At 40.8% G+C, this 22625-nt stretch overlaps 1 long non-coding RNA gene across 1 annotated transcript in view; it reads right to left on the reverse strand.

Moving 5' to 3' along the window:
* LOC127059612 (uncharacterized) overlaps positions 1-14254 on the reverse strand; it is a 249613-nt gene extending 235359 nt beyond the window's left edge. The window contains exons 1-2 of the long non-coding RNA XR_007777602.1: positions 14108-14254; positions 13822-13900 (exon numbers count right to left, since the gene is read on the reverse strand). This is a non-coding gene — a long non-coding RNA (uncharacterized LOC127059612). The remainder of the gene's footprint in view (positions 1-13821; positions 13901-14107) is intronic.
* Positions 14255-22625: the final 8371 nt, after the last annotated feature.

The raw sequence follows: 22625 nt of genomic DNA on the forward strand, positions 1-22625 counted from the left end.
ACACTTAGCCTGCTTCACTCATCTGATGCATTCCCACGAGAGCAAAGGACATACAGGCAGGCAATATGTTCTTAGGAACTTCTGCAAGCCCTCACCACTCAGCAGCCAGCTGCAAGAATTAAAATGCAGCAGCAATAGAGGCTTAGTTTGAACAGTGACTGAAGGCTGCTTAACAGGGAGGGAAGCAACAACACCCACAGAACAGGACCATTTCCATGGAATGCACATGCCAATCATCCTCCTGGACAGATCCCTATCACTCAGAGGCCTGCCAGGGGTATACATTAATTTTCATCTGGAAATAAGTTGCTGCATTTAATTCCAAAATCATTAACGGCCGCCCCTGTGTTAATGTAAATTAGATAGCCCCATGGTTTGGCAGAGGAAATGAAATCTGACTGATGCAAAGCAGAAACAGGGAGAGCTTCTGTTATTATTTGTATTATTACAGCAAAGAAAGGCTCAAATACTGAGTTCAGAAAATGGAACTCAAGGCTGCTTTGAACAGACCTGCATTGCTGCAGACAATACTTATCTGAGAGAATAACTAGGATGAGAAAAGAGGAGAAAGAGCAAGCACTCCACATTTTACAGATAGGAGCAAAAGCAAAGAATTCAGGGGTTTCATCCCACACAAGTAGAGACAAACTAACTGAAACAGCTTAGCTGAGAAAACAGAAGCTTGAAGCTTTTTTTTTTCTTTATTCAAGGGGAAGAGCTATGTACAGCAATGTAGAAATGCCACACATTTGTCCATTAACTATTCAGGAAGCCTGAGGCAGCAGCATGTCTATGTTGTGTCTCATTAAATATCAGAATTCAGGTGGGATAAATCCAACCCAGAGAGGTTTTTAGATTTGCCCAGGGTCAGACAGGGTGATTCAGCAAAGCAAAGAGCTGAATCAAAAGCTGGGAGTCCCATGCCATTTCCAAGGCATGGTCCAAAGGCATTCCCAACACCATTAGTGAGATACATAAAACTGAATTCTGAAATGCCCGTGCCTAAATGAAGCCTCAGACAGCTTGGTGAGACCTGGACATGCTGAGAATTCCAAACACCCAGCACCTTTCTGAAAAACTCCCACAGGGAGCAATTGCAATAGAAGTGGTCTTGTAGCCCCCAGGGGATTGCAGAGTGCCTCAGAGCACAGGCACAGCTTGCATTCCCTTTTCCACTGGTGTGTTTCCATGTACAAACCCTCAGGGCTCAGCTTGCCAAAGACAGGCTGCTCACCAAGGAGGCAGGGCAAGCCCTCAGGAAGGGGGAAAATGTCCATTTGGACTCTGTGATTGCTGCCTGGACTTGTTTAACCAGGGGAAACTCCAGGGAAAGTGAAGGAAATAATGAAGTGCTGCTGCTCACCCCAAGCCTGCTGCCTCTGAGGTACTTGGAAGGGATGATTGATGTCTGGAAGAAGGAGCTGACACTGGCTGTCATTGATGCCTGTCTTATTTCTTCCCCTGCATTACTTTTCCTTGGAGTGGGCATAGGAAAAGTTAACTCAGCAATTGCACAGAGATTATAGAAACAGAGGAGGAGGAAGAGATAAACAAAAATAAACCCATCATAAGCAGCAGAAAGTTATCAGAATGCACCCTACCTAAATGCTGACTTATTTACCTCAGTGTCCAGCCTGTTTGCATTGTTACCTTCCCAGAACAATGGACAAACTCCCACCCTGAACCTGCTCAGGAGCCACCACATGACATTTACTGCCTCATTGGCCCACTCAGATGAACATTTCAAGTTCACACTGAGCTCCTGATTCTAGGAATCACTAAAATTAGAAGATGCTTCATCTAAAGCCACCAAATGCCAGATACAAACAATTTCACTTTATAATCCAACTCGTTGGTACTTCAGAGAAAGGTGGCAGACAATTCTCATTAATCTCCACAAGTGTTTGCTCGTGGCTGAAGGAGGGAATTAAGCAGATGAAGGTCAGGTCTGTAACTGAACAGCCACTGCAAATGACCTACAATACTTCCAGCCAAACACTTAATATTCCAGTCAAGCAGAGGAAATGATCACAGTATAGAAAGCTTATGACAGAAATGGCTTTGCAATATTTATATTTAACAACCCCAAATAAAAAATAACACACAAAGTACAATGCTTCATTTGCCATTCTGTGCATGGCCTCCCCAGAGCAGCCCACAGTAACACAGGGATGCAGGATGCACCATATCAGAGCAGAAGATTGCTCTGTCAAGAGCAGCATCCTGCCTGCATTTCAATGATGGGGAAAGTATGCCTTGGTGTAGCTTGTATTATAATTGTCCAAGGTTATTGAGTACTTCTGGATCCTTCTGAATGAGAAGTGCTATGCAAACACTGATAAATGATTTTATTATATATATGCAGCTGTAATTTAGTACTAGAGGGAGATTGGCCATGGAGTCCAGTTAAAACTCTTGGAACTCAGAAGAAATATTTTTTTCCTTTGAGCAAATAAACCAAGTGGGAGAGCCATGAAATCATTAAATCATTCTATTTTTTTTTTTTTATTTAGAAATATGTTATTCCTAAATGAAGGCTTTGAGGAAAACTGATTTAAATACAGTGAGTTACATTGCTTTTTAAAATAAACAAATAAGCACAAAATCTGAAAAAAACCCATGGTATTGAGTGTTTACTCAATCTTCTTAGGTAACTTCCAGATTATTTTGATATGTGCACATTTTCAAGCAACTTTTGGGTTTCCCAATGCGCTGTCACACACAGAGCACAGCTCAGATTCTCCACACTGAAATCAACTCTGAGCTGAGGGGCACAGCCTACATGGCAGAGAGAGGTATGAATTATGTAGCTGCTTAGGCTCACTTCTGCTTTTGGCTTTATGTTTGTAAATCTATACTAAACACATTAAAAGAAATGTGTTTCAAAATGCCAGGTGGAACCAGATGGAGCAATACCTTGGGCAGGCTTTGAAAATATGTATTCTATGGAAAATGAGACTAAGTCTAGTGGTTCACCTTCTTTATCCAATTATTCTGGCATGCTGGCAGCAGAAGCCATCACTGTATGCCCCAGAAGGAAGTAAAAATACCCCAAGTTTGTCAAATATCCAAGTAGAACTTCAGGATCCCTGGCAAGCAGGGATGAGCCCTCTCAAAGGCAAAGGCCAAGGCAAGCAATGGTACCTGCACTCTCTGCACTTTCTCTGATCTTTTCAGGGGTCAAATTTCCTACTCTGTGACTGTTTCCCCATCTATTCAAACAGGTCATTGACAGCTTTATTTAGAACTTTGTTGAAAATACATTTTTAATCAACCCCAATTTATTTTCATACAAATATTTTAATATTTCAACAAACATTTGCTGAATATCATTGCTGTAATTTCAAACCCTGTTTTTCCCTGCCTTGAAAGAAATATGACACCACCATTCCCTTTTGAGAGATATTTCATATATTTTTCTCACTTTCTTGGCTTCTTCAACATACTACATTATTCATTTCAGTATTTATCTATTTTGCTTTCTTATTTTTACACTGCCCTTCACTCCCTCCAGTCACATGGGACTCACATTAATCAGGTTCTCACAGACACATTTAAATCTTAATCAAACAGACCTCAGATGCACAATGCCCTAAAAACATCCAAATTCCTCCTAGGAGCACAGTTTTAACACAAATTTTATGTGAAAACTTATTGTAGCACTGAGGGTACCACTGCTCTTATTTTAACCATGAACATTTGTGCTCTCCAATCCTGTCATCCTGGGGAGTCACAATGCCTCCCCTCACCTTCCCAACTTTGTTCAGATGGGATCAGACACCATTTTGCAGGCAGGAATTGTGTATTCCACTGGCTCCAGGATTAATTTTTCTTGCTGTCAATGAGACCTCTACAAATTAAAGAGCTATGCAGAAGCTGAGCCATAACAGCAGAGGCTGGCATGACTTTCAGATACCACAAAGAAAATAAATGAAACCATCCAGCAGTTCTGACAACTTGATAACACAACACATCTACCCCAACCAAGGTATGGAAGTTGAAATTACTCTATCCAGCAGTGACCTCAGGGCTTTTTCATGCAAAGTCAGGCACATCACACCTAGACGCTCTGCAGATGACAAGTCATTGCTAATTAAACCATAACCCATTAGTAGCACAGTAGCAATAGATTTGGAGTTCAGTGACACTGGCTGGAATATACAACATACTTCCACATGTGGAGCCCATCACAAATTAAATTTTTTAAGCCACATAAACAAATAACACCTATTTGTTCAACACGGAAAAAAAACAAAACCCCCCAAAAAACAGCAAAAAGAAAAAATCCCCCCCAAAAAACCCAAAAAAATCCCCACCAAAACAAAAAAACCCACAACTTCACCTTAAAATATTCAAACAAAATTGAAAGTACATCTTTCTCTGTAAGGAGACATTCTGAAAAGGGCCCTTGTGAGCACATTTGTCACTGCATTGGCACCGTGGCTCGCTCAGAGAAGCAGAGGTGGTTTTGGAGTCCTTGGCCAGTTCTGGTTTTTCTCTGTGGCCAGCTGCAGTGCTGGTGTGGTGACTTCCTGATGTCAGAGCAGGCTACATGCATGGGTCTGGCATTTTGTTTATTGAAGAAGAATAATGAAACAAACCTCACCTTGGTTTTATTACCGAGTGCCAGTTCATGATAATTCCCATCCCTTGAGATTTGAGCTCTGCATTTCCCAAGGGATTTGCTTCAAGCATACTCACAGCTTTGTCCAGTTAGAGGAAACATTAAGGTGGACAAGAAAAGCATATGTAATGTGTTACTGACCTTTACCTTAACCTTCCTGAGCTCTGCTTTCCTCACTGCTTTTCATTCTGACTCTGCAGCACTTCAGCTCACACCACCCCTGAGTTTTTCCTCTTTACCTTGTAGGCTTGAGTTTAAATAAAAAATTTAAACATTTTAAATGAGAAACAGCAACCTTCCTCAGGCTCTCTGTAAAAATGGTAGATTTATCACACAAAAAACATTACACTGGATGCCAGAAAACCTCAGCTACATTCAGAGAGAGAACTACAGCTTCTTGGTGTTTGGCAACAAGTAATGGTGCTGTAACATGGAAGTTGAGCATCATGGTACTATGCAACAATATATTAATCATCTGTTCTGGAGCAGAGAATGAGAATTAGATTTGATTTTTCAATTCCTAAATATGACAAGTTCTCTTTTCAGTCAAGCACATAAAAAAACCCAACCTCTCTAGAGCTCAGAAAAGAGATGGGTCTTCAAGTAAATGCTTTTCATTTTGTTAAATCTCTAGCAAACTCTGCCAAACCAAAAGAAAAATGTTTAAAATATTTCTATATTACAACACATGGCGTTATAATAGAATACATAATTTATTTCAATGTTGTTTCAGGATTCTAGAAAAGAAGATTTTTATTATTGAAGGAAAGGATCAACAAATCCCATCCCTTGCTGAAGAGGTCAAAATCTCTTACTGAGTATATTTGAATATTTTCAAACTGTGAAATAGGCAATGGTCCCAGCTGCCTCTCACCTTCATTTGCTAATCATGGGAAGAGAAACTTAATTGGCTTTTAAGATGCACCCTTTTCTGCTGCAGTGGGTCAGGATTTGCAACCCGGTTTAGGAATGCAGAATAAACACATAGAGAAGACTTGTACTATTTATCCAGGACAGCTAGGAAAATCTCAGCTACCTATTACCAGCTGTGGTTTGCAGATATGCCACCTTAATTTGGGAATATTTACAAAAAACTGTTCTTCATTTCAGTGTCCCTGTGGGATGCCATTAATAATTAGTTTTACCAGCAGTACTCCAAACTAAACTCATTTTTCATTTTTATTATGAGTAGTACTCACTGAACACCAATTTTCAGAGTTTTCATTAGGCCTGGGAGCTGCAGGACAGTGGTATTCCAGCAGAAGATAATTTCTGTAGCACAGAAATGCAGTGGCACCAACAATCCTACTGGGAATCTGGTTTCTGTTTGGGAAACGCTGCCACACACCCAGTGTCAAACAGGCTTTGCTACAGAAAAAACCCTCTTAGCAAAATAGAGGGGGACTGTTGTGGTGCTGGGGTCCCCAGGACGAGGTGAGAGATGAGAATCTGACTCCAAGTTCTCAGAAGGCTGATTTATTATATTATGATGTTATATTTTAATAACATAAATGCTGTACTAAAACTATACTAAAGAAAGAGAAAGGAGACATCAGAAGGCTAAAACAAGACTGATAATAAAAACCCATGACTTACTAGAGAGTCTGGCACATCTGGACTGGGATGGGTCATTAAGTAAAGACAATTCCCATGGAACCAATCAAAGCTGCACCTGTTGGTGAGCAACCTCCAGCCCACATTCCCAGCAATCAGATAATTATTGTTTACATTTCTTTTCTGAGGCTCAGCTTCCCAGGAGAAAAACCCTGGCGAAGGGATTTTTCAGAAAATATCACGGTAGCAAGGGACTAGGAAGAAAGAAAACTGCAAAAAATCAGAGAATTTAGTCATGCTGGTAGGAGAGAAGGGAATGAAAGGCAGAGCTGTTGTCTGACAGCCCAGTGCCTTTTCCAGAGCTGACTCTGTGGATTTAATTCACACACCACCACTCCTGTCCCTGACCCTGAGTTTGCTGGTGTCTCTGACCTGTCCTTCTCTCATGTGCAGTGCATGAAGTGACTGATGGCTCTAAACTCCATGCTTCCATGTGGCTGAACACAGCTTAAACATTTAGGGTGCTGTCATAAATAAAATTAATTATTTAAGTCTTACTGATTAACAGATTAAGGCTGCTGTTGTACAAGGGTCTGAAAACAGATTGCATTTTCCATGGAATAAATCTGTTTGAGTTCTTGGCCTTTAGGGACCTTTTCTTTTTTTCTTTCTTTTTTTTTTTTTTTTTTTTTTTTTTTGTTATTTTAATCAGCACCATTTAGCAGTTTCTCAGCTTTTAAAGCTGAGTTGCTTAGCCATGCATGACATGCTTCCAATGGTAAGTTAGCATAACAGCACATGTTTTTCCTGCTCATTTGGATTGTAAATATTTGTACTGCTTGCTAGCAACAGCTTTGCAATTCTGTACCAGGCTGCATATATTTTTTTTAAAGACATTATAAATAGAACTAGATTCCTCATTTATACATAAATACATTTAAATAAAAATGGCAAAACAATCCAAGTATAATAAGGAATAGTTTAATTTTCAGGCATGGGCAAGTCCTGCAATTGAAAGATTTAGGATGTTTGTGGTTCAGGTACCCACATTAAAACATTAACTTTCATTGACAGTGGCAGAAGCTGGCAGATGTTACTTTGCTTGTGCTAACTCAATAAAGGCAGGTCAAACCCAGTTAATAAATCAGCCATCACTAAGTGTCAAGCACTTCTGTTACTCAGAGAGAAGACAGGTGAGGAACCTGGCTTGTGCTTATCTGTCACTCAGACACATCTCCACCTGCCATGCTCAGAACACAGAGGAAAAACAGGTTTTCTTTCCTCTTTTGGTCTCACCCAGGATGAGACACTCCAGCTCATGCCCTGTTGCTCACATCACAACAGGATTGATTCAGCCCATTTTTAGGGAGACTTGTTCAGAAAAATGGCACCCAGGGCCTGCTCTGACAGCAAAACTCCTCGGGCACCATGGGAGAATCTCACCCTCACAGGAGGGCTTCCTAAATGACAACTGGCAATTATCAAATGCTGGACAACCCCAGTGCAGGGAATAATGTGCACTCCATGATTCAGGAGTCAGAATGCTTTATTAAGCTATTCTGTATTTCACTAATACTATAGTATAACTGTACTAAAGAGGTACCACACTAAAGAGGTACTAAAGAAAAACCTGTGGCTGTCTGAGACAGCCAGGACACAGCTTTGACCCAAGTGGCCAATCCATCCAAACAACCATGCTCCTGGGTAAGCAATCTCCATAACACATTCCACATGTGCCAAACAGCAGGAGCAGCAAGGAGAGGTAAGAATTGTTTTCTCTTCTTCTCTGAGCCTCTCTCAGCCTTCCCTAGGAAAAATCCTGGGAGAGAAGATGATGTCTCTCTCAGCTCAGAGAATGTGAATAACGCAGGCAATAACAATAATTTTAACCAAAAAGGCTTCTTAATTCATGTACTTACACAAATCTCTATATTAACAACATCTTTATATTAACCACAGTTAGTCACCTCTCTCATGCTCAGTAGCCATGTCCCATGGTGGAGAGGTGACAGCACTGACACAGAGACCATTTCACCTTCTCAAAGGCACATTTCCTCTATTTGACCATGCTGACTTCTGGAAGAACTGACTGGTATAGAATTTATTATTACTTTTGCTGACTTCTCAATTAACTATCCCTGCTCATTACTCATGTTTGGTTTTCCTCAACCAAAGTGAGGCATGATGGATTTCTCCATAGTTAAATATGGAAACTGTGTGGTCCTGACCTCACAGATTCACATCTGGCCCTTTTTTCTCAGGATTTACTGGGAGTGGAATCAGGCTGGGTACCTGCTGATCACCACCCCACTGATGGCTAAATCACTGTGGTAAAAGTGTGTGCTGACTCTCAAAACTGAATAAATGTTTTGGCAAGAAATCACAGAATACTCTGATCAGTCACCTGGCATTACTTCTGCCATGAGCTCTACTGATCACACAGGCTCTGCCATGTGTCTGGATTTCTATCCAATAATGCTTATAATGCACAGATTTGGAGGGCACAACCACCCCTACAGTCACTGGGACTGCTGAGGCTGGGGCACAGAAAACAAAGTCATCCTCTGGACAATAAAATGAGGGTGGTTAAGGAAAAGGGCACAAAAATGTTAAATCAGTGTTACTTTACAGGTTCAGAAATTACTTCCCAGTGAGATGAGTGGGCAGTTAATCCCTCCCAAGCTGTTTGTAATTTGTCTGTAAATTTGTATTTAGTCTCTCAAATAGCAAGAATTATTTTTAACAGCTTTTAACAGCTCTTAGCAGAATTGCACATTTCCATTAACAGCCCTTCCAGCACCAGGGACCAGCACTGCTGCCTGATGGAACTTTGCAGTGCACTGCAGCAGCCACAGGGTTGGATTCCAAATGCTTAGCTTGCTCCAGAATTACCCTTTTTAAGCTAAAAATTACTTTTTTCTTTTGCCTGAAGTCATAGATGGACTATAAAAGAGGTGCTGCAATGTGTGCTGTGCTCTACAAACCAAATCACAGAGTGGTTTGTGGTGGGTGTCACCTCTGCCCACAGACCTGGGAGCCTCCCCATTAAAAACTGGGTAGAGCAGAGGGAATGCAGCAGGAGGGGCTGGGAATTCCACCCAAGCATGGCACAGAAAATCACCTGCACAGCCACAGACAAAGAACTCACCACAGTGTAATGCTTGTAGGCATTCTACAGTAAATCATGTCCCTCTGCTCTCTTTCTTCTCAGGACCAAATCTGTATCTGCAGGAAGGGTGCAGACCAGCAGAGATGCTCTGCTGGATGGGTTCAGCAAGGAGCAGAAGTGGTTGAGGTGATAGGCAGTAAACAGCTTTCAGATGGCTCAAAATCCTGGTTCAGCTCTCATCCTAAGGGCTCAAAAAATGACCCAGACATATCTGACTACCCTTTGAAAGTACATGGAGATCCAAGCCCAAAAATATGCATTTGTTTACTGCATAGAGAAAGGCTGTAGTTTACTATAGATTATACTAATTCAGAGCTAGACAGCCCTGGCCAGGACCACAGAGGCATCCAGGGTGTGAGGACTGGGAATGCCTCTGAGACAGACAGCCAAGCAAGCTGCCAGCTTTGCTTGCAGCAGGGTGCAGCCCACGAGGAGGAGAGCCTGACCCCACAGCTGCATCAGCCCAGGACTGCACTGGGGCAGCTCCCCAGAGCCAAGGGAGGAGCAGTGCCCAGTGCCACCCTGCAGGATGGTTCTGCTCCAAACAGCCTGGCAGCTGCCTGCCTCACAGACTAGCTGTGGTAATTCAAAGACAAATATTTTCAAAAAGTTTAAAAGAGTATTTTCAGGCAATTTTGTTTGTTTTTTTTCCTGCAATAGATTTTTAGCATGGCACTGCTGTCCTTCACAGGTTACCTCAGCCTCCTTCCCTGCACCATTCCCTGGAAGCTTTGCTGCTCCCTCAGGATGGCATGGCAGGTCCTCAAATCCCACAAACGTTGTTTGTGACTGCCAGATGGGACTTGCTCTGTCACAGACTGAGTCTCTGAGGCTCTTTTTGAAGTCTACAATGCTTTGAGTTCATTTTTTAAAGCAGTCATCCCAGAGGAAAATCTTCAAATTGTTGTCAGGACAGTGATGGTCCTTTGTGATGCTACAAAGCCCAAAACTCTGCCTAGCAGGGATAAGATGCTTCATATGTGTATGCACTGTATCTGCCATCCCAGTCTCATTCTGCATCAATGGAGAGAGAATGCACAGCTAACAGTAAGAAAATATTATTTTTTCTCTTCCTCCTTTCATCATTCTTCAAGCAAAAGTTAAGCCCAGTGCTTCTCTTCCAAGTTAAGGTGCCTTTAAAAGTTAATAACAATAACAAATTACGGAAGGAAATGCATAACATGCCCAAGGAAAAAAGCAAGTTACCACTGCTGTGTATTCCTCATTCAGTAACAACACAGATTTTACAAAATGCTATCAGGAAACAACAAGAGCCTTTCACCTTTCCCATAGCCTAAAACAGTTTACTGCAAATATCATGCAGGAATATGCCAAATATAGGCATATATTGTTGTTTTAATTAGGACCTTAAAAGCCCAAGTAGTGGAATTTTAAGACTATATACTGACATTCTAAGCCTATGCATAATGAATATTTAAACAATCCTGTGAATTACCTGCCTAGAATTAGAATTACAGCCTTGATTATGACCAGTGATATTCCTATTAGCATGGGTTTAGACAGTGCAATTTTCAACAGCTTTGTGCTACAAAAGGCTGCTCTGTCAGGTGGAAGTGAGCCCCAATTTCACATGAAGAACCACAGACATTCAAGAAATTATCTCAGAGCAGTTATCACCTCATGTGAGAGTGCAACAACACATTGCCTCTGCACTCCTGAAGACACCAGAAAGGCAAAATTTGCTTGAAAATCACACCTGAAGGATAGAGAGAGAGAGAGAGAGAGAGATAATAGATAGATATAGATAGATAGATAGATATAGATAGACAGATAGATATATGATAGATAGATATATGATAGAGAGATAGATATATGATAGAGAGATAGATATATGATAGATAGATAGATAGATAGATGATTGATTGATAGATAGATGATAGATAGATAGATAGATAGATAGATAGATAGATAGATAGATAGATAGATAGATAGATAGATAGATAGATGGATTCATGGATTCATGGATGGATTCATGGATGGATTCATGGATGGATTCATGGATGCCGAGAGAAAATCCACAGACTAAAAGGGGATTAGTGTACATACAACATTCAAATGGCCCCTGGACAAAAGCCAGGGCAAATAAATACCTGCAATGAATCATGCACAGCCCACATCCCTCTCCCTGGGTGAGGCCAGGGCAGCTGAGGCCCTGAAATGGGAAAGTGAGAATGTACTTTCACTGCACTAATTAGTATTTAGTCAGCTGTATTCTGCTATCCAGCTTTCAGCCTGTGAAGCTCCTGTCCTTGTTCCCCAGGACATCCTGGACCACAGGGATGGATTACTGCACTGGGAAATGTTTGCTGGTGTTAAGTGTAGTATTCAGTAATAGTTTGGAGCCCAGTCTTGATTGCTGATAGTTCTTCTGCTGTGTGCAGACGTTCAAATTCTCTGGAAATTTGGTTTATGGCCTCTAAAGTCCACTAAAAAGATAGAATTCAGAAGAAGTTCCAAGACAAGAGATAGCAGTTGTTACACAGATTTACACTGTAAGAAAAATTAATGTTACAGATAAATAAATCAGTTAAAGAAGAATAATTTTTATTCCCAGCATTCTTTAGGAATACTGCTGTCTTTTCCTTTCTCCTCTTTAACAAATCTATTCAAGCTGAGATTCACTGCTTTAGACCCAGAAAATGCAAAGGTAGAAGAATACTTTTTATTTTTGTGTCTTAAATTCAAGTTTAATATATAATTCTGGGCAGTGACAGCAACTCTTGAGCTTTAGCCTTGAGATTTTGGCAGTACTTTTATTAATAAAATTGCTGCTTCCTCTTCTGAATATAGACTTGTGCTAGTGTAGCTTCTTACTAGTAAAGCAGTAACTTTTCTTTGAGTACATATTTACAAAGCTGTGGCCAAGTTCTGCCCAAGTCTCTCCATCTGCCTCCACAGCACAGTTCCTCACCTCAGTCTTAAAGATTTTAAAATATGTTTAATATCACTTTTTATCACCTCATTCTCCAAGCTTTAACACAATGACTGAGGAAGGGCAATTCTCAGAACAAAATGAACCTGAATCATCCATTTATGAAAAGCAAAATGATGCCAGCCATACTTCATCACTGGCAATTAAGCACAATTTCTGCTGCCAGAAATAGGAGCAAAGAGATTTAAAGACAGACAAGAGAACTGGCCTCATCTCCTAGGCACTTTGAAAAATTTACTTTTAGAATTACAAGCTCTTTGCCTGGATGGTTACCTGAGTCCAGAAACACAAATCCAGTCAGGCTTTCAAAATACTGTCCTTAACTTCTCCTTTGCTTTAATTTTGTGGCTTCTGTCCAACACATGTAAAACTGAGTAGGTATCTTGTGGGGGGAAAAAGTTACTTTTTCCCATAATTTACTCTAAAATCCTTTTTGCTGTTACTGAATCTTGCTTGTCACCTATTCTGGTCCATTAAACACACTCCAACACTGCTGCAGGAAGGCACAGTCCTCACTGTGGACTGCTCTGAAACACCCCAGTCCTAATGGCTGAGCCCCTTTTAGCACCAAAAATAAAACAAAACAAAACAGAATAAATGCAGGCTTAGCACATTTCCTATCACTAGCAATCAAGCAGCTCCTGTAATGTTCTCTGTGCTGGAGAGCACAGAGAGTTTAAATGGAATTTTCCTTAGCAGATCCTCTCATCTCCATCAGCACCCAAGCAGCACCGGGGGCACTCTGAGTGTGCTCCTGATGGCAAAACCCTGAGGCATGAAATGGAAGTCACAGGCTGTGGCTGTCCTGCTAAGTGTGCTCCACATGCCCACTGGGATCTGATCCTTTGGGAAAGTGGCAGCAATTTGGGAGCTGCTGAAGCAGAGAATCTCTAAGGCTGCACCCCCTGTCCCAGCTGAAAACTCTGTTCATTCCACTGCACTCCAAGGCCAGAGTGGGAGTTACCACATAAAATCCATCACTTATCTTAACACCTTCTCAACATGTGCCCAAATTCAACATCTTTCTGCTTTAAAACCTTCGTTGGGCACTGATAGGCACAAAGCTAATGAAGCAAAGGTGCCAAAGAGAAAGGAAGAAATGGCAGCAAGAGAGGAATATTCCTATTCCTGCTCATTGCATTTCAGTGGTGCCAGTCTCTGAGAAGTTTGGAAATGGAGTCTAAGAAATATTCACATTCTTGACCATGCTGTGCCACCAACAATACCTTTTGAAATATTAGGGAAGGCAAATTTGCAACAAATTCCAGGGAATGGAATTATGTGCCAAGAAGAGTTGCTAGTTTTGACAGAGGCCTGACCTTCTTACTTGTAGCTTTACCCCTCTGGTAAAGGCAGATGTGGTAGAAAGATGGGAAATATCACTCCAAACTGACATGAGCTCTACTTGGCCTTGAGAAATTACAATAATTAGTGTGCATACACATACAGATATGTCAGCATAAGCTTGGCCTGTCTAACTATGTTTGAAATATAAATAGCAATGGTGAAAAATTAACATACCAGACTCAGGAACCCGTGTGTGCCTTCTGCTTAACTGTGACAACATGGAACATAAAGATCCACAAATTTAGAGCACCATCTGGAAAAGTCCCATTGAAAATATTCTTAGACGTTAAGTCCTTAGCAAGCAATGAAAGTACTAATAAAAAGTACAAAATTATTATTGTATATAAGAAAAGAGAGCATATTCAGAAAGACTTGGTAAAGGACCTTGACAGGGACAGAATAATTAACATGAATTACTAGTTTGTAATCTATTTGTGTCATAGTCATGGTTCCAACTTACAGCATCTCTGCTTCTTTAGGCAGCACATAACTGATGATCTGATTTGTTCCCAATTCTTTGTCTCTTGCTCTTTTCCTGACAACTTCTGGACTTCAGGTATTCATTAATTAATTGAGTTCTTTCAGTTAATAATATCTTTACAGTTGTCCATATCCTGTTCCAGGACTGAAATACATTCATCATGGATAAGGAGCCTGCAAAATAAAAGAACACACTGTGGCTATGCATTTTTTTTTAAATCTGTGGTGAAATACCACCTGTATGGTTGGCTATCAGGGACACATACAACCACTTCTGAAAGAAATAAAGATAGATTTATTTTTTTTTTCCCCTGAAAATGGAATTTCATTGTCAAGGGCATACAATGACTCCTGACTCCATAGGAAATTTGATAGATCCGGGCTTGTTTTCAAGGACACTTGTTTTGGCTTCCTGAGGATTTGTTTAGATTCCAAACAAATTTTTAAATCCAGCTGTTTTTTCCTATTATTCACTTGATATTGAGACATTGAGGTGACTGAATTTTCTTTTAAGTACTTGTGTGATTAGTTTTTTATTTGAATTTTTAATATGGTTGGGATTTTGGGTTTTTTGTTTTTTTTTTTGATGATATGCTTTTATATCTGATGCTTAATATTCTCCATTTGGTGAATGATTTTTAAAAGGCTTTCTGTTAAAAGCAGGGTCATCCAAGGTTAAGGACTGGTAAGGTTGTCTTGTAACTTAGATGACAATCATAAACCTTTAACAGAATATATTAAAAAACAAAGTAGGTGAAATGAAAGGTGTTTAACCAGCCCAAGTAGTGAAACTTCTTTAAAATACTTGGCATAAATCTATAAAAAATGAGTACAGCACCAGAAATTAATATCAACTAAGAACAGACAAAAGGGATCCATTCATCAACTAATCCAGCCTCCAAGATTAATCTAGCTACCTCTCATCTCCTCTGACTTCAATTAAATCCCCCTGTCTAGTTTCTTGAGTTGGTAAATCTTTTAAAATTAATTCCACACTCCTGTTTGCAAGACTGTTTTACTTCTAAGCCTGGCTAGGATGGCTGAGAGCCTGGCACCTAGTATATCTCCTCATTTGCTTCCATATTTAAACAGGCTGTTAAAAATGTTCTCCATGGCCAAGAACAGAGTTTAAATATATTTCTAAATCCAGTAATGGAGGACTGCAGTCAGACCAGTCACTCTGAAAAGACCATGTCCTGTAAGCTGTTTAATTATCCTATAAGAACACAAATTATTTAAAATGCTCCCATCCCAAAACAATCCTGTAAATCATTTCACAGTGCTTTATCACATTTAAGTACTCTCCAATTTCCCTCCAAGCATGTAAACCTTTTCCATCCATTATTCTTCTGCTTTATGGGACTCTGTAATTTCTTTTAAAGAAGTTGTTTGAATTTCAAATTGGAGCCAACATAAATCTATCAGGTGTTTATATTAGTGGGGAAAGCACAGGAAATTCCCAATGCAGTGGTTGTCCTCTGGCCATGGTAAATGTCAGCTCTGCCTCTACACTTTAGTTTATTCCCCCTTTCCTGTGTTTCCTTCTGTACAACACAAGAGGGAAGTTCTTACAAACTCAGATGCCCTTGGCACTTTTTTATCCTGACATGCAGCAGAGCTGCTCATCACGGGCTGGGGGCTGTGTACAAATCCCAAACGGGACAGCACTGCTGGGAACGTGCCCTGAGCTCTTTTATTGTCCACCATCACTCTCATTCCATGGTTATGACAGTGGGAAGATGCCATCAGTTCACATCCCAGGCAGCAGAAAAAGAACTTTATGCTACAACTCACTTTGAAAGTTTTTTGACCAATCACACAAAGCAGAAGCACACTGACAGTGGTTCCATCCAACCACTATAGGCACATGTCCCTTTTGTTAAAGCAATGCCTGCTTATTTCAAATACAATGCCTGCTTGTGAGCCTTAAAACACAATGCACAAAGAGCTCCACTACTAAGTTTAAAACTTCCTAATATCTCGCTAGATAAACTTTTCTACAGCTTAGGGAGTTATTCTAGCCAAGCATTAATACACAGACCATTGTTCTACTCGTCCTTGCTTTTCTACTTCTTACATAATTGTTCTGCTGACCAATCTCATGGCTACTGCTCAGCTCCAATCACAGTCCTGCTCTCTCTGAGGTCTGCCTTTTGCAGCTTTCCCAAAACCCTCTGATTTGCAGCTTTCCCAAATCCCTCTGATGGATCCCCACACTGCTGACCTCATATCAAAAACACCAAGTCCAGACAGCGTGGCTGAATCTCCCTCCACAGGTCTGACCATCACACCTCCACAAACAGTGGGAGCAGCCAGCAGCTTTGCAGCAGCAGCAGCCCCCACTGCAGCTGCACTGCATCCCCACAGCCAGGTGCAGGCAATGCCAACCTGCCACTGCCACCACAGCCTGCAGACACTCCACAGACATCTGAAGTGCTGTGACCAACCTCCCAGCAGCTCCTTCTAGCACTGAGCAGAAGGCAATTAGAAGATTTCCCTGCCTGCAGAACAGAATCACCTCTCACTGTGGTGCCCTGCTCCAGCTCACCCTGCTCTGCCTCCCTGGATGTGTCAGGGGGAGGCACGGACTGTGAGCTCTCCAAGGCTATTGATTCTGACATGCCTGCCATTTCCTTAGCAAAATCACTCCCTCTTTGCTACACAGAGCCCTGGCAAGGCAGCATTTACCATCTGGCTCTTAAACAAGGGGCAAGGAGCAAAGCCAAGACATATTGTTCTGCTCAAATATGCCAGAGATCCTTTAATCTGCGGATGGCATTTGGGAAGTAGCCTTGACTGGCAGAAAAGCATCTCTGCTGTTTTGCTCTCTGCCTTTAAAACAGCAAAACTGAAAGCCCTGTGTCCCATATTGCACCCTCTTATGTCAGTCAAGGTAAATAAATATCCTGCCATCTGCACCTTCCACAGCAAAATAAAAAAATTTAAAAAATATATAAGCTAACACAGCCTGGCATATTTCCAGGCCGATAAAACATTGATGGCCTTGGTGAAAGAGGAGAGGATACAAACTTCTGTGGGCAATGTTGCAAGATTAACCAACAGTGAATGAGCAGTTTTTGATTCACTTCTGTCAAGTCCAAGAAAGAGCATCATGCTCCAGCTCTGGATAGGGAGGGGGGGCTTTGATGGCACATAATGAGTTTTTGCATTGTTTTCTGCTAAGGAGGTAAAAAGCAATGTCCTTTGAGGGAAGGGTCTAACAGGAGCCATCCCTGGGGTGTCCCAGGAGGTGCAGGACAGCCTCACACCCTGCTCAAAGCATGCTGCCCCTCACATCCACTTCTGTGGAAATGCACAACACTGGAGACCTCCCAAATGTTCCAGTTCTGTCCCACCCGTGGCACTGTCCTGCAGAAAGGGAGGATCTCCACAGACAGCACAAGGACCCACACATTTACTTGGCACAGCCCTGCTGGCACATTTCAGTTCACTGGGTTAATCACCCAGGAATGGCAGCTTCTGATGGAACCAAAAACTGATCAACAAAAAGGAGGGGGGGATTTTCCAAAGCTCTTCCCATGGAGACAAAAATCAGCCACTAACCTGACCACACCTGCTGATGATCACAGCTGAATTCACATCTCACCAGCAGCTATTTTGTGTCAGTGTCATGCTGATGTCAGACAAGAACCCATTAGTAAAAGAGGAGGTGTTGGAATAACTTAAAAGGGTTGGCATATGGCTTAACATGGTAGCAATTAAAAGGTCAGAGGAGGTGATGCTTGAAAAGGGACTGAGAAATTGTGTGGTTAGGATAATTAAAGCTAAGATAATTATTGAGATACAATATATATTTGTTTATTAATTTACTTTTAAGATTGATGGCTCAGGCAAAGAAGAGTGAATATCTTCTGAAGGGATCCCTGCTGAACAGCACTGCAAGATGTGAAGTGAGGATGCTCTTTCTTACTACTTCTTCTAAATTACAGGAGCTATCCCCTGCGATGAAGAATAAATTATATGAACTGAATCAAAACCAGCAAAATCACTTCCTCAGAGGTTGTACAATAAAGAGTTCCATAGAGAAAACATCTTAAATGAAAGGCTACCAGAAATGTCAGTTTCTTGCAGAACTGTATTAATAGAAGAATAAAGTTTAAATTATTCAAGCAGTAACTCTTCATTTCCTGCACTTCTACCAAACTTTAACATTCTTAAAGAAGATTTGCTCAGTTTGACTTTACAATTGGCTGGAGGACAGTAGAGGCACTTCTATCAGGAAACAACATGCTTACATATTAAGACTGAAAAGAGCCTTTCAGCAAATCTAAGTTAGAAATATCAGACCCAGAAACACCTGAAGCTCTAAATAAGACACAAATTACTCACTACTGAGACTTTGGCACCATTTAGCTTCACCAGGACAGGTAAGTGTACACACACAAACTTTTGTTTTCCAAATGTTCACTGACATATTGAAGTGGGGCAAGATGAAAGGCTTAGGACTCAACTGGTCCCATCAAAAAGAAAAACAAACTTTAAATTGTGCCTCAGACTGAGAATGTGAATGAATGCTAGTTCTGAAGATGGGAAATGTGGAAACTATTTGAATGAGAGCATGCTCTTGATAATGCAATTCCCCATGTTTTATTAGGGAGCTGGAACAAGTCTGATCACATCTTCAAAGCCAGGAAATGGTTAGAAGAGAGAAATAATTTTATTTCAGGTAAAGGCTTGGGACATGCTCATCTACTTGGATCCCATCCTGAACAAAGGTCAGTTTGGAGGGTTCCTCAGCCAGAATTTGTCTCCCATTTGTTTCCTACACACATCCTTTGTGACCACCTGGCACCACATGGAACATTGTGTGCATTTGTTCCGAGAGGAGAACAAACCCAGCCCTGGCCCAGCAGCTCTGCAGCACAACAGGAATTTCTAAAAGAGGAGGAAGTGTTCAAGTCTCATGCTGAGAATATAACAACCACATCTTTTTCCCAAGGAGAGGAACCAGCTCTAATGGCAGAGAACTTAGTTAGAGCAAGAAGGAAAAAAGATTAAAAAAAAAAAAGAAACACAGACATTCCATCTGGTTTCCCAGCTGCTTCTGTAAAGAAAAACCTCTCCCTGTTGAAAATTACAAAATTGTTGTTATAGTGCAGCTCTTTCAGGAAAAAAAAGCACAAGAATTCTTGACTGACGAGGCCTTTCAATAATAGCAGAAGTCAAGTTTTGTCTTGCACTTGTTACATTATTTGCATATGAGAGATTTTCCTAAATTACACACGAGAGATTAAATAAAACTGAAGGAATTGTAGGAATATGCTATGAGCAAAATCATAACCTAAAGTCAAAGTAAAGGACTGAAGGAAACACAGGCAAAAGAGCTGTTTCTCTAAAGAAAATAATTATTCCCTTGAGTTTAAAATCTGTGAAGGAATTTCAGTTTCCCACAAGCCTGAAGCAGGGAAAGATCAGGGTACATAACAATTTTGATTGGTCAAAATCAAAATTTTTTGGAAGATCTTGTCTTAATCAAGACATAGAATATTGTGGCTTTATTCAGCAGTCAGAGGAAAGCTGAGGAAAGTCTCTTTCCTCCATACCCCTCCTCACAGAGAGGGGACAAAGCAGGGTGTGAAGGTGCTTCCCACAGGCTGCTCCTTCCAAACCCTCCAAGCCCTACCTGTGTCACTCTAGGACACGAAATAACATGATGCAGCCACTGGAGTTTCCAAGGTAAAAAGAAGGGAAGTTTAACTTTGACTTCAACTATTGTTAATCAAAAACCACTCTGATGGAGGGGAGAGAGAATGATGCATCTGACTCCATCATCAGAAGGCTAATTAATTAATTTATTGTACTATATGTTATATATAATATAATAATTTTTATATAAGTACTATACATTAATTTATTGTATTATGTACATTGTATCTAAGCTGAATCTGCCATGCACTCACTCTTGCTCACAACTGCACAGAACTGCACCCATCTCTGATTCTCTATTCTGTAACAGTCTGCCACACACACCTGGCCCTGACAGGCCAAGGGAACAAAACATCCTCACTGTGGGTAAACAATCTCCACATTGCATTCTGCTTTAGCAAACTTTACATTCTACTTTACAAACCAGGTACAGCAAGTGAGATAAGAATTGTGTTTTCCTTCTTCTCTGCTGGTCTCACAGCTTCTCTCTGTTCAGAGGGCATGTGAATACCACATTCAACATTTATAGATTTTCAAAAGTGCCAGTGGATTGGAGGGTGACAGTGCCACCTCTTCAATGATACTGGACAACAGTCGATCAAATTTCTCCTCTTCTAGAAAAGAATGTAAAACAATATTTACATAAAACTGCCTTTTATCTCTTCATGTAAAGGTGGTAAGTTGTTCCATGGCTCATAATCCAACCCTCTGATGTTTTGGGCTGTGTGTCAGGGTCTCTGAGCCCCCTGGCAGGGGTCCCAGGAACTCCAGACTCCCAGAGGGATGTCCTGAGTTCCGACACCACAGCACACTCTTTATTTCCAAAAGCTCATTCTTGTCTAAATGGGAGCTGCTTTGCCCATTTTTGTTTCCCTTTTCTCTCAGGCCTTGGGGAGCTGCTGGTTGCACCACAGCTCTGGAGAGGTGCTCACTGAGGGCAAAGGGCAATTATTTGAAGCTGGGGAAAAGAGATGCTGCTAGAGCCCCAGACATCCATAGAGCCAAAGGACAGAAACTCCCCACAGGGTATTCTGAGTGTTTGCACTCCTCAAAGTCTTTGCTGTGACAATAGTCTCAAGGCTGGTGACTATTCACAAAGAACTGAAATTAATGAAGTACTGCTTAATAGTCCCTCAACTTCATAAGAAATGTAAAGCAGCTCCTCCTAACTCTACTCAGCCAACTCCTTGAATTTCAAATGCAATTTGGGATTGTTTTGATTAAAGAAGCAAGGCTCTGTCAGAGCAAATCAAACAAAGTCAGTCCTGAAGATGAAACCTTGCTAAAACAGTATCTTATATCTCTTACTGCCTTGGATTTTTTACAAATGTAATAATTTTTTTTTTTCAATATTATGTCTTGTTAATAAAATATTTTTATGTAAACAAGTAGGAGAAGTGGAGAAAAACAGTCAAAGAAGCATAAAACAGAAACACAAAATACAAAATAAACAAAAAGAGAAGACATAGAAAAATGGAAATTATAGCAAAAAGAATAAAATTGATATGTTTGCTTTTATGCTTTGTGAAAATGCATGAGACTAATGCTGAGTAGCAAAGTGCCACATAGCAACACTGGCATCAAAGGTTCTACAAAGAATTTATGTTAACTAACCCCATGTAAATGCATTTTAAACACACTGTAACAGCTCTTGATGTGCCAGAAATGACAGGTAGAATGGAATTTCTCTTTTCTCTATAGAAGTCTGATTGGAAATGCTGCTCTTCTGTAGAGCATAAGAATCCTTTAATTTCTTGGTTTGGCAATTTCAGAAAGCACATGAAAAACAGGTTCCTGAAGTAATAAACTCTCATTTTATGTATTGAAGAAGAGAAATAAACAAACAAGGGCCACCAAAATCCCCCAGACCAAACCCTGCAAACTTTGAAAAGATGAAGCTTGGAAGAGTCTGTAGGAAGCTTCATACAAGCTTCTCTAAAGGGAGCAATATGTCCTTCCTATAGGTCTTTGGAATCATTATGTTAGACTCTGAGTGCAGGACTGGAATTTTCTATTAACTTTTATGGGATGTTGAAAAAAAATCCAGGGAAAATTAATTTCTTATTAAGCTCCATGATTATTTCTTGAGGCATACTGTAGTAGTATTATAAATAATGTATCATTTGTATAGCACATTTACCCTTCAAAGAACTTTACAACTATTAGGCAATATTTAAAATCTTTTCTGACTGAGTAGAAACATCAGGGCTTTCCAGAGAAACAATATGAGCTCTATCATCACCTCAGAAGTGCATTTAGAATAATGTCTGGCCTTTTTGCATTTCAGCATTTCAGTTCCCTGGGGCTAAAAAGATGGCAGGAATCTGAACTTTGTCCAAAATTCAGAACTTTCAGGCATGGACCATTAAAGGCACCCAACTACATTCGAGCTGCTGAGCACAGATGATGCTTCCAAGAGATGGAGAGAGGCAGAACAGCTACAGGGCTTGCTCAAAGCCCTTGATCCCAGTGCTGGAAGCTCAGAGCTGTCAGCATGAAGCAGAGAAATGTGAAAAGGTGTTGACTGAAGTTGTCCATGTCCCTCAGAGTTCTCATTTAAATCAAAGGCCAAGCTGATGTCCAAGGAAGGGGGAGCACACAAAGTGTGTCTGTGGAAAATGAGGAACATTTCTCTCGTGAAGAGTGCTGATGCTGTGTAAGTGTGACTCTTGTGCCTGAAGCTTATTTCTCCCTGCAGGATGAATTCCCCAATATTTTTATCCATTCATGTTTACAAGGATTAAGAACAGTGGAGCTGCTTCAACCAGCTGGTACAATCTCCCATGCAAAAGTTGCAATCCTGAGCATTTCTGAATTGCAGATCTCCACTC

Source organism: Serinus canaria, chromosome 4A, assembly GCF_022539315.1.
Source record: "Serinus canaria isolate serCan28SL12 chromosome 4A, serCan2020, whole genome shotgun sequence".
NCBI classification, from domain to species: Eukaryota; Metazoa; Chordata; class Aves; order Passeriformes; family Fringillidae; genus Serinus; species Serinus canaria.